General features: G+C 37.6%; 1 long non-coding RNA gene across 3 annotated transcripts; it reads right to left on the minus strand.

Annotated features, from left to right (window-relative positions):
• Positions 1 to 220: 220 nt before the first annotated feature.
• Positions 221 to 12,459, minus strand: LOC145490640 (uncharacterized). 3 transcript variants are annotated; one of them, XR_014049715.1, is made up of 6 exons: positions 12,396 to 12,459; positions 9,161 to 9,220; positions 5,416 to 5,478; positions 3,929 to 4,025; positions 3,267 to 3,342; positions 221 to 1,064 (listed from the first exon to the last, which is right to left on the minus strand). It is a non-coding gene; the product is annotated as an uncharacterized LOC145490640 (long non-coding RNA). The 3 variants fall into 3 exon arrangements; XR_014049717.1 differs by having other exon boundaries at positions 3,929 to 4,003; positions 12,396 to 12,458; XR_014049716.1 differs by having other exon boundaries at positions 9,157 to 9,220; positions 12,396 to 12,442.
• Positions 12,460 to 13,151: the final 692 nt, after the last annotated feature.

Here is a 13,151-nt window from a genome sequence, read left to right on the forward strand (position 1 = left end):
TTTTCCCGCCAAAAGTCTTAGTTTTTAAAACGCAAACTTTTTTCTTCACACGTTTTGATTTAATTTCACTGATTTTTAATTAATTAATTAGTTATTGCAAAACAGTAAAATAAAATGAAAACAACAAGCGGTGGTTTTTATTGTGTACATTTTAGCATTGTTAACAAATATTTAAGACAATAAAAAATACTACAGCAAATAGAAGTCAATTACACACGCGTCTTCAATATAACTTTTATTGGCTTGTTAACAATCCAATTAAAATTCATTACAAACAACAAAAAATTAAAAAAAATTAACAGTGCGCTTTCAAAAGGGCCTGGTAACTAGTCAAAATGTAGGCTATCTCTTTTACTACTTTTTGACTATGTAGGGTTGCCAAAAAGAAAAAAAATTCTGCGCTTCTGAACAGAGTCTAGCCAGAAATCAAGCATATACTGTGACTTTTGATGGAAAAAATCCTACATAGTGCAAGATTTTTTACGCCAAAAGACTCAGTACGTGTTTGACTCAAAACCAGACACCATTTAAAATTGCAGACTTTTTTTTCTAGGGACAATTTTTCCACTAAGACTTAGTTTCGTTTACGATTTTTTTCTTGGCTCTTTTAAAAGCGCAACCTTTCCATCAATTCAACGCGTCCTCGAAAACTAGAAAGATTTAATAAATTTGTGAAATAGATACTAGACAATTAGAGAGTAATTTCAACGAGTTTAATAACGAGACAAATCTAGATAATATTAATATTCTACCTTAATTTTCAAGCTACAAACTTGAAATACAATTCACGGCTTCCTCGAAAACTAGAAAAATACGAGACAATTTGACAGTAATTCCAATGTCGTCTTTCCACTCTTAAGTTTTGTGTTGTGAAATCACTGATACGATCTCCGCCCTAACAATCTTTCGCAAAAAAAAAAACTTAATCGACATAAACTTTGTCTTGTAAATCTACCTTACTCGTAAAACGTGATCCACTGAAGAACGATCTAAACGAAGTTCTTTGCTTTCCTTTGCTTCCTTCTCCATGTTAATATCGCTGCATGTTCACTAAAGATGGCAGCCTGAAAACAAAGATAAAGAGTACTTCCAATTAACAATGGGTATACTGAAACTCAAAGAACAAAATATACATAGTGTATACTGGACTAAAGTTTACAAGGCAATTCTCTCATCGGGAATGCACTTATCGTTTGGTTATATCATCATCATAGAAATACACGGGGTTTATATAACGATATTAAGAACAACACGAAATAAATAGCACAGGCTAAAATATAGCACTCAAAAATTAACCCTTATTTGCAGAGTTTGTAGGCGAAAAGCTCGCAGGCAAAATAGCTCACTAAAAATTTCACAGCAAAAATGTTCGTGACAAAACGGGCAATATCTTCATTTTCTCCTCGAGGAAGAATTTATGCGTTGTTAACGCGAATTTAAAATAACTCGTGAAATTTTTGACTGATGAAAAGATCTCGGGTAGCTCCACATTTCTACAATATTAAAATAAAAGTAATGTAATTTGTCGGACGTTTATGACCAAATGCAAACAAAAATTGAAATATTTACAAGTCATAAGTGAATAACAAGCTGCTTTGAAATTCAAACTGTACTTCAAATGCAATACAAGTCATGCAAAAATCGTCTTCCAAGATTATAAGACAATAAGTAAATTACAATAGATTTTACTGTAATTTCCAGGTAATTATGGTTTTCTCTTGGTCACCTTTGATCTGACAATTCGACAGCTACAGCTAGTTTTGACAAGACGGCTTTTATGAAACTACGACTGAAATAGTATTCACTTTGACAGCTATTTCAAGAACATTTCCCAGTGGTATCTGAAATCCCAGGGGGAAATTCACACAACGGCGAAAAGTCTGAAAATTGTCATGGCCAAAAATAAATAAATAAATAAATAACTCCGTGATTTGAAAGCAGTCATGAAGCATTTCTCTCCCACTGTTAAAGTTTTAGCATATGATCAGATGAGACTGACCTCTGTGTAACCAAGAACGTTATTTCACGTGAACTTTCAGGACACATGTAGTACTCTCATGTGGCACTGTTATTATGCTCCACAAGGTGGTTCTAGCTTCAAGATCTATGGATATGATCCCTATGTCTGTACATTCACATAAAATCTATGCAGTATTTTCGTGTGCTGTCTATAGTAAAATGAAATTTGATACCTTCTTTATTTTGGCAATCTTCACACGATAAAGTACACGATCTTTTCAACAAGAACTTCGGCTAAATTTTCAGGCTGTCTGGTGCCATTTGCTGTAAATTTTCTTTCAGGCTTTGTTCTGAGAATTTGGTGATATATCAATTGCTTAGTCCTTATTCAAAGTCCTTAGTCAAGAGACAAATTCTCCTTACTGGTTTTGAGTTATCTAGACAATTCCTTTTTGAGATTTAGTCTTTAAATCCTTTTTACTGTTTCTTCATGGTTATGTTTGAGACTGTCAGGAGAAATTTTAAGATGATCACTCATGAGGCTTAAATGACTACGGAAGCATTGATACATGAACTGGAAAACAGTTAGTCGTTGTTCCAATTAAGCCGCTCGTCTCACAATTTGAATATTCACCAACAACAATACCTCGGCAATTGTATTCTTAAATGTTTGTATAACATACATGTACAGTAAGCAACTGCTGCTTATAAGCCCTGGGCTTACACGACTTCATAAAGGCTCTTAGTTGGGCTTATAAACAGAGGGGCTATATCCGAGGGGGCTTATAACCAGAATAAAGAAAAAAACCGTTTCAGAACGAGCTACATGTATAGCTGAACATGTTGATCGAAACGGGTTTTTCATTTACTGGTAATTACATTTAAGCTTTAAAACATCATAATAAAACGAATTCAAAACAAGGAAAGCTAGACTGAGGTGGGCTCAGGGTTGCCACCCACCGCAACAAAAAAAATCCCTGACTTTTCACTGACTGTAAAGCAATTTTCACTGACCCTGCAGGATGACTTTTCTGGCCATGAATCAACAAAAATAAGGATGGCTCAGGGGGGGGGGGGGGGGAGGGAGGCTTATAATCGGAGTGGCTTATAAGCGGCAGTTTACAGTAACCCTGAAGGGCTGGGTATCCAGTTAGCCACATAACAAGGGTTTCTTGAAAAATCTGAACTGAGAAACAGTAACATCTCTACTCGTTTAAATTCTTTCCCTCCATTGTGTACGGTTATTCCCTGTATTGCACCACAAAGTGGTTAAAAACCATTCCTTTTAACAGAAAATTGTGACTTACCTAATAGTCTCAATTTGATTCTTTTTCATCTCGAGTGTCAGCACAGCTTTTATTGTTTTTTTTTTCTGTTTTGTACCTAGTAAGAACCAGCAAATGTTTTAACCTTTATGACATCCTTCATCCCTTAATTTCAAAAACTACAGTTAACACAACTTAAAAGAAACCATCAGTTTTATTCCATTTCAACCCTACACGGGCAAGTTTCAAAGATGAAGGCAAAGCCAAGTCTGCATCAGGTCAAGTGATACACATGTACAGCATATCCAGGTCTCTGTTGCATTTAATGATAAGGCATTTTTCTATTCTGCCTGGGTGGGATGGTAGTCTGTCTCAGGGTTAGCAGCCAGTATTAAATTAATCCAGTACCCATTATTTTGTACACCTAGCTAGGTGAGGTCCCATACACTGACCATTAACCCACTCTGTCCCTCCTTCCACAAAACAATACTCCTCAGCAATAGTAACCCAGGTATTGTAATCTGGATGAATTTTTGTACCCCCAACCCTCGCTAAGGTGTACCGCCACCTAACAACAGTTTGTTGAAACACATGTAACTGAACAGTAGTGAGCCAATAAAATCTTTATTCGTTTTAACTTTCTGCACAATAATCATTCCTACATGTAGTACATGATACCAAACATAAATAAAATTGTGACTGACCTACTATTGGGATCCGGTGTCTCCATTCAAATTTTTTCCCCTCTTGAGTAGCTCATAGCTCTTTTCCTTGCTTCTCTGTTTTGTATTTAGTAAGAAGCTGCAAATGTGTTAACCTTTATGGAATTCCTTGATCTCTTAAATTAAATAGTAAACTATACAACTAAAAATAAGTCACCAGAATTTTTAAAGTTTCAACCCTACTAGGTGGAGTTTTGATGATGAAGGTCAAGTTAAGTCCCTTCAGGCCAACTGATCTAAACCACTACAGTGACGCCTTATTCGGTTTCTGTAGCATCAATTATTGATAACAAGACTAAAAACTGGCTGGTGGCCAGCTGGGTCAGTGTTCTTGATTTCTAAGTTACTCAGGACCAAATAAAGTGACCCTGGATTTTCTGTAGTTGTATTTTCAAAAAAGAGAGAACTGAAAAATTTTTGCCCAACTCCCAGAAATTGATTACTCAGTACTATACAGTGGAATCCTGATTTTTTAAACTTCAAGGGAAAAAAAGAATTGGTTTGAAAAATTGGTTTGTTCAAGAAATTGGGGGTTTGAACTTAGTGTCACATTGTATGGGGGAAACGGCTTTTGCTTTCAAGAATCAAGAGGTTCCAAAAATTGAGTATTAGAAAAATTGGGATTCCACTTATCTGATTTTTTTTCAAATTTACCCCACGACTTGGACAGACATGTATATATGTAGAGTTAGGTCTATCTCAATTATGTCCACAAATGGAACAAACCATGGCATCTTCTTGGACCTCCCTTTTGTCCAGCTGGTTTGAACTGTTTGGGATCTTTCGTTGTTACATGTATGAATCATAATTTCTTTTGGCTTCCTGAACATTTGCCTTACTTCTTGGTTTTTTGTTGGCAGTGGCTCACAACCAGAAAGAATTTTCCATATTTTGCCATTAATAAATTAATGTTCCAAAACTGTCATAGAAGCAACAACATGCATGACGTGGTCACCATTGGCGATCTGGTGACTGCCACGTTTTAACCTTGTGATAAGACATCTTTTTACTCCTCCCCTACCCCCCCCCCCCCTCTTAAATGGGATGCCAGTCTCTTGCAGGGTAGCTCAGTATGACTATCACCCAGTATCTATTTGTATATCTGGGTGGGGGGAGGCACTGTGACAGCAACAGGTCATGTCCAAGAACACAATGCAGTACAGTAACTAAACTGTGAAACTATAACATCTCTTTTTGTTTTAATTTTCTGTCTGCATAATCTGTGTCATTATTCCCAGCACAGGCAAAACAATAACAACAACAACAACAACAATAATAATAATAATAATAATAATAATAATACAAACTTTATTGAGTACTTTTTCAAAATAATAATAATAGATTTATGAAGCGCTAAAATGATAAAATATTCTAAAGCACTTCACAATGCAAGATTAAGATTACAGTAAAATAAAAGAAAAACATATTTAAATCATCAGACACACACACAAAAAAACACAAAGACTCACCTGATATGGTATCTATTGCTTCAATATGAATCTGAGCACACAGTACAGCTTTCTGGTTTGTATCTAGTAAGAAATGGAAACTGTGTCAAGCTATTATTACACCCTTCATCTCTTAAGTTTTACAACCTACACAATTACAAATAAGTCGTCAGATTCTTTAAGGTTTAACCCCACTAGGGTGAGTTTGGACTACAGTACATGTACATGTATGAAGGTAAGGTAAAGTCTGCATCAGGCCAAGTGATCTAAATCACCACAGTCTGTCACATTTTTTAAATGTTCTTAAAAGAAAAAGAAAACATGTACTGTGTTTCTATCGAGTCATAGAAACACAAGTGGAAGTTTGGGAGGACGAGAAATGCTGTGGGAACACGAGCCGCAGGCAAGTGTTTCCACAGCTATTTCGAGTTCTCCCAAACTTTCACAAGTGTTTCTATAACTCGATAGAAACACAGAGAACATGTTTTCTCTTTCTTTTCGAAAACACTGCGACGATAAAAAGGAAAACAACTTGTTAACTTTGATTATCAAAATGTAAATTCTCTTTGCTTGTGCCATCATTACATTGACAGCTTGTGCTAGTTCTGTGTCTCTATCGAGTTAAAGAAACATGATTTTTAACCACTCAGCACACATATTTTGTTAGGGCTGTTTTCTAATAATTGATATTGAGTAGTTCTTAACTCCCCCTGTGGATTCATGGGATGCTTGTCTGCCTGTTTCACAGAACTACGCGATGTAAAAAAAAAAAATCATTAGATATTTGAAGAGTTTCAACCTTACAGGAGCAAGGTTTGACAATGATGGAATGGGATGGGATGCAAGTCTGTTGCAGGGTTAACAAATTTACTTGAAACCTGTATGTACACCTAGGTGGAGAGAGGTACATGTAGTGTGAGAGTTAAGTGTCTTAAGTTAGAACACAACACAGAGATCCCAGCCATTGACTCAAATGTAGATTTCTTGATCTGCAATCCAATGTGCTTAACATTAGATTACCGTGTCCCTCCTCTCATAAAAGAATACTTGTCAACTGTTCCCCTGAGGCATTGCAGTTCTACAGAATTTTTGTACACTCTTCTCCTGAAGGGCTAAGGTGTATGGCCACAAACATGTAACAACAGTTTCTTAAAAAGTTAAGCAGTGAGACAGTAACATCTCTGTTTGTTTAACAATTTCCACCTGCATTGTGCACTGTCATGCCTAGTACATGTACATGAAACCAAACACAATTAACAAATTGTGACTCACTCTATATGGAATCCAATGCTTCAATGTAATTCTTTTTCCCCTCAAGTCTTGGCACATACATTGTACTTTCATTGCTGCTTCTCTGTTTTGAATCTATATGTAGTAAAGAAACAGGAAATGTATTAACCTTTATGACAGGCTAAATCTCTTCAATTTTACAAATTTCACAATCAAAATTAAGAGGTTTGACAAAAGAAGGTAGGGTAGAATCTGTGTCAGGCCCAACAATCCAAAACACCCCAGCTTTTGGAAGTATAAAGTGATTAAAAGTATTTCTCCTCTCCCTCCACCCCCTAGATGGGATGCTAGTCTGTTGCAGGGTTAGTCCCCAGCATTGAATTCACTAAGTCAGGGTTTTCCAAACACATGTAAGCCGGCACCCTGCGCAAGTCATTGGCTACTTCAAGCATTTGCCCAGGTACTTTTTGTCGCAAAATTTATTAATATGCACTTTTGTTTCTCCAATGTAATGATCTGATCTTTCTGAGGAAATGAATAAAATGGTGAAAATCTAAACAGTGCGGCTATTATCTATATATGGACCTTTTGAACTTCGAAGCAAGAGCGATATTTTGGGGGGGCATTACGTACATGTACATGTATCAGCTTTGTTGGCATGTGAACATTTTCTACATGTACAACGAAGCAGAGGCAAGAGACCCTGGGTGGGGGGGGGGGAGTACTCCCTTTTATGGGTTATACACAGTGTAGGTATGTGTGGCCCCAAAGGGTATGGTTTTTCAGCTGTTTTGGTCTTTAAGGTTTTTAAGAAGAAGCCACTTTTTCATCATTATGGAAAAGAAAATCATCAAAAGCCCTTCACAAATTATGTTTACAGTAATGTAACATTGGTCTAAACTAGGGAACTAATTATAATGCAGGTCTGAAACAGGGTTTTGATTTAAGGGTCAGGTCACAAAAAGGGTTTCAAATTTTTGGTCTGGCATAAATAGGGTACGGAACATCGCAGATTTTGGTCATAAATAGGGTGAGGATTTTGGGAAGCGGGCCACACACCCCCACCAAATTTTTCTGGGAGAACAACCCCCCCCCCCCCCCCCCGTGGAGCAGAAGACTAAGTGTTTTTTATTAGCACTGTTGAAAATTTTGAACGCAAACAGGTAAACTAATATTTTGTGCTGTTCCAGTTTTTAAAGCAAGGAAAAACATTGAATCGGCTAGTATGTGAGCTTAAATGACCACACATTGATACAGCTCACTAAGCATCCACGTGGTGAATGTGAGAGCAGTCTTCATCATGAAATGTTACTTCAAGTGACAGTTTGGAAGGTATCTTAACAATAAAGGCCTTAATTCATCAACACAAGTGCTTGGAATTTAAGACAAATGAAAACTCATAAAAATGTCAAAAAATTGAAGTGGAAACAAAACGAGATCCCTGATTTGTTGTGATACTTTATGTATGTGACAGGAAAGATACATGTATCACAGTAAATTGCTTCAATCCTTTCACAATAATGCACCCAATTCATCTGCAGCTCTTTTTCATGACAAAAACTAAAACGATCTTCATAATAAAAATTTTTTCCTTAAACTTGCATAATAAACTATTGAAATAATATCAATAAAACTAAAGTTAATTCATGTTACTACAGTTCAATCAAATTGCAAGCTAGACATGATACTGCAATATAACAAGTACTGATGGAATGAAAAGCATTATGTAGCATTTTATATGGCCGTTATGTGAACTTCCACAGAAACTCATCTTGCTATGAGTGAATTTTCAATAAACTCCTGTTAAAATAAAGTGTACAGTAGCCTGCACCAAATTAACTTTTAGGTTGTCAAAATGCACCCCATGATCAAGATGCATAGATTTTCAGATTTTCCAGGGTCTTCACTCCATTGCCTCCCCCCCCCCCCCTATGCAGGAGGGGGTAAGCCATTTTGGGGGGTACTTCCTACAGTACATGGGGAGGCTCTTAACCTGTAAGGGGCACCTTTTTTAGGCTTCAGGTATATAAAAGGGTAGAGATTTCACAAATTGAGGTACATTTGTATCTGAGGGACAGGTACGGAAATATTTCATGTAGGCATTTAAACAGGGCCTCTAATTAAAATTTGTTGAACAGACGCACCTTATGGCTGTACGATTTCATTTATTAGGCACTAGTGAAAATGGCAAAACTTCCTTTTTTGACAATTTATTTATAATACGGGCCAGTTATGAAAGTATGTGAAAGGGGCACAAAAGGGTTACTAAGGGGTTGGACCTTAGGGCAGAGCCTCCCCACATATATGTAGAACTTTGTAGAGTATCCTCCGCCCCCCCCCCCCCAAAACAGTGGTTGATGCTAACATGTCCACTGGGCCTCTTAGTTTATCATAATAGTCATCTCTTCGGTATTCTTCTACATATTTAAAACGTACTGTAATATTATTTTGTGGTTAACTTTCTTTTGAAGATAAAGCTGGTTATAGTTTTAAAAGGCTGCTTTAATACGTGTAGCTACTGTTATCACTCACCTACCAATCATAGTTTTCATGTTGATATCGTCATGTCCTGTCTTTCGGTTTGATGTGTTTCAAACTGTGGGAACAAACAATGTACATGTACTGTATGACTCGGGTGACTCAAAGTAACTACGTTAGGGGTGGACCATTTGACTTTTGCAGGGAGCATGGGTAATTTGGTACAGGCACATATTTTTTTTAGACCCTTTCATGCACTAAGAAGTTTTTTTCTCCAGATGTGTGAATGCACAATTTTTTTTCTCAGTGTAACATGCTTTTTCTGGCTCACTGAACACAGATGACATTTAGCCTTTGCATGGAGTTTTCTTGATGTTTCCTTGTTTAATTTACGTTGTTATTTGGCAGTGATTGCTTGAAAAATTTAGTCACCCACCATGGCCATCAAAATGGTCACAGCTTGGAGTGCTGGATACTCATGCCATTCACACATCACTTACTGGCATGCAATTTACTGGCTTTCTTCTTAAACATGTAATGTTTCCTACAGTGTTAAAAGCTTACGAAAAACACAACTGAATTTTTTGCTCAAAAGAAATTCTCCAAAGACTTTTTTAATCTTGAAATTTGTCCTTGTTGGAGTTATTAGCAATGAGCCTCATTCTTCATGCTTATTTGACTTGAAATTACTCACCAGATTACACCCTGAATTGTGCGCCTCGACTCAGTCCAGTTACATATGGGTTATTGACCAAGAGTGAGGTCAAGATGGCTGGATATTGGCCAAGTTCGTTTTTGCATGTTAATGGACAAAGTCAAAGTCCATAAACACAGGAGAAAAGAACAAGGTCAATATTCAGCCATCTTGACTGAACACGGAAGCCTGGTCAACATAGGAATTACTATGTACATGGGATAAAGCACAAATTTTTCTCGTGGGACACAGCACATAACCCCGAGTGGCAGGATGGCACCATGACTTGCCTGTTAGGGTAGCTAACACAGGATTTGGTTAATCTTGCCTGCTCAGGGAGCTAGCCATATCATATAATATATTATTATTATTAATAATAGAATATAGGGCTAAAACTGGACCTGCATTCAGGGATTTCTAATGGGTGATTCCAGAAAATATCCATACCCTACCATGGGCGGCATGAACATTTCAAACCCCCCCCCCCCCTTGCCTTCAGGAAACCAAATGTTCTACCTCCCCTCCAAATCCTCCAAATTCCAAAATTGTTAACCCCTTCTCTCCATTGGAATTTCTGATTTTTTTCCAGACCCTTTGGAATTCCTGTTTGACTGCCTACAACTTCTAATGAACAGGAAACTTGTGCTTTTTCCCCCTTCAAGAAAATTCTGCTCAAGTTTGTTAATTTTTAATAAAGTACCTCCCCCCTCCAAGAAAATTCTGGTCAAGTTTGTTACTGTTTAATAAAGTACAGTGTTGCTTTCCCTTCTAAGTTTTATCTTTAAGTTGCTTACCACCAAATAAAACTTTTGGTTTTCAGTTCATTAGCTTCATATTTTCAGAAGAGTAGATCAAATTGATATCAGTGGAAGACAAAAGTGCCGTCACCCGCCACCTTGAAAATTTTGTGGAGTTACTGCTGACCACTAGTTATGTGCTATGCAGCCTACAAATCTGTCAGGCATTCCATTTGGAAATGAGAGACTGGTGCGAATTTTTCAAACACAACAAGATCGGCAATCGACAATTTTAGATCAGAAAGAAACACACACTTGCTTTATGTTTCATTAATCTATCAACTTATTCATCAACTTTAAGGCTTCTTCAATGTGGAGCTCACTGCACGACCCATCTGTTCACTCATCCACGTGAGCGCTAACACCTGCTTGATTGATCTTTATCCTGCTTTCGAGGTTGGTTCATGCTTCATTTACAAACCATAAACATTAACGATAACAGATCAGCGATTTTAAACGAAACTTTTACCATCTTCCCCCTCTGGAAATTCAAAGCTGAAACCCCCCATGCATTCGGAATTCCAAACTGCATTACCTCCCCATACCTTCAGAATTCCAGTCGAAGAACCCCTCCCCCCTCCATTGGAATTCCAAAATGTTGCCTGTAGTATGGGTACAGATATTTTCTGGAATCACCCAATAATACAGGCAGTTTCATTTAAGGGCCAGGCACTGGAAAAATTGACTGACTGCAAGGATGATTTCGCTTGTCTAGTTTGACCACCTAGAGGAAAGTTTTCTTACAAAGAAGTTTAGTTCAGAAAGTTTTGTGCACCTGTGGAAACCAGTCACTCTCTTGCTGAAAATGTCAATGAAAGCCCTACAATTTAACTTCCAACTGGTGTAAAAAATATGCACAGCTATTCGCTCTTAGACACTTTTCGTTATGAAGACTGACCTGTGATGTAGTAGCTAAACCGGTATTGAAATGATCGAGAGTTGTTAGCGTCATAAAAACCAAAACCAATAGACCATTTCACAGTTGTCTGCTCAGTGACCCGGCCTTTGGACAGCAGTGAGGCTGGAGTTGACCTTGTTTTGATACAGACCTCACTGCTTTTGTCATGTAAATGCACCTAGTTAGCATCTGCACAACTCGTTTTACACAACAAAAGCAGTGAGGTCTGTATCAAAACAAGGTCAACTCCAGCCTCGCTGCTATCCAAAGGCCCGGTCACTGAGCAGACAACTGCAAAATGGTCTATTGCAGTTTAGTATCACCCAACTAGTGGACTAATGCAAATCCTGCATTTTGATTGGCTACACTACTAGGGGACTATTAGTAATAGTCCTCGAGTAGCAAAATTGGCGCCATCGAGCGTGACATTTTCTTTCGTTTTATTCCCAAATAAATATTTCTTAAACTTGCATTTGCTAACTTTATTATTTACATTTTCTGTCCCACTAGTTGGGTGATACTAAAACAATTAGACCCTTCGCCCTCAAGGGCCACGGGTCTAATTGTTAATTATACCTACTACACTACTCGCCCAATCTCAAACCGCAGTTAAACCAAAAGCAAAACCAAAGTAATTGCCTGATTACTTTCGACACTCAACTGAAAACGTTTAAATCCGCTCTTTGTACTGACTGTCGCATTGAAGCCCGAGCGAAGTGTTATTAAAAATGTTTATATTGTCATGTGCTCAAAGTCACCTTCTAAAAGCGTTTCCTTCCACTTGCATTAACTACTGCAAGTTTCTTTCGATTTGAAGGAGTAAATCTTACTTGTGATAAAATAAAAACAAGCCCCAGAAGAGCAAATAAAAACAGAAAACTTCAAAAACGCCAAAATGCCTTACCTTGCATGAACCTGGAAACAACTCCCGCCATGTTTTCGAAGACATCAGTCTTCTGGACACGTGATCTTAGATTGTGCTTCCAGTGTATGATGGGAGCGGATGTGACATCACGCCATTTTAACAGTCGTCCTTTTTGCAGCTTTTCTAAAGTTCGTCTTCAATCAACGGAATATTTATGCGAAGATGGTCATAATCAAAGCTGGCTGGACGCAGTCTTTTAAAATTGATATTTTAGGAGCGGCTGATATGTTCAACCTTGCATACGGTGGCTGTGCCCGCAGTGCGAGCGGCGGTCACTATACAGTCACCCACTAGAGCTGTTCTACAATCCCAAAGTTTCTTTGGCCTCTCCTAATTGTTAACTCGAAAATTATGGGTTAAATTGAGGGGGAACAACTAGATTTTGTTTAAAATAAGACAACTATTATCCTTCATAGCGAGATTTTTGGCGCCAAATTAAAAAAGTGTGAAGCCTTGGAGCCGACTGCTGCCGGAGCTTATCCCAGTTTCCGTAGCATGACGCGTCTTTAATGTTTAATGTTTAAATTAACTTAGCATGCGGCCAACGCCAACTTATATCTACATGACAGTGACCAACTCGAAAGCTCATTGGCTACTTTGGTCACTGTACACAATTAAATATTGTTTCTTGTAGTTAATTTCTATCTGTATTTATTTTTCCTATATCATTGTAAACCATCTTACGTTAAGTTGTTTTTCTGTCATTAGTGCGCGATAATAAAACTGAACTAACAC

This window comes from Orbicella franksi, chromosome 6 (assembly GCF_964199315.1).
Source record: "Orbicella franksi chromosome 6, jaOrbFran1.1, whole genome shotgun sequence".
Lineage (NCBI taxonomy): Eukaryota > Metazoa > Cnidaria > Anthozoa > Scleractinia > Merulinidae > Orbicella > Orbicella franksi.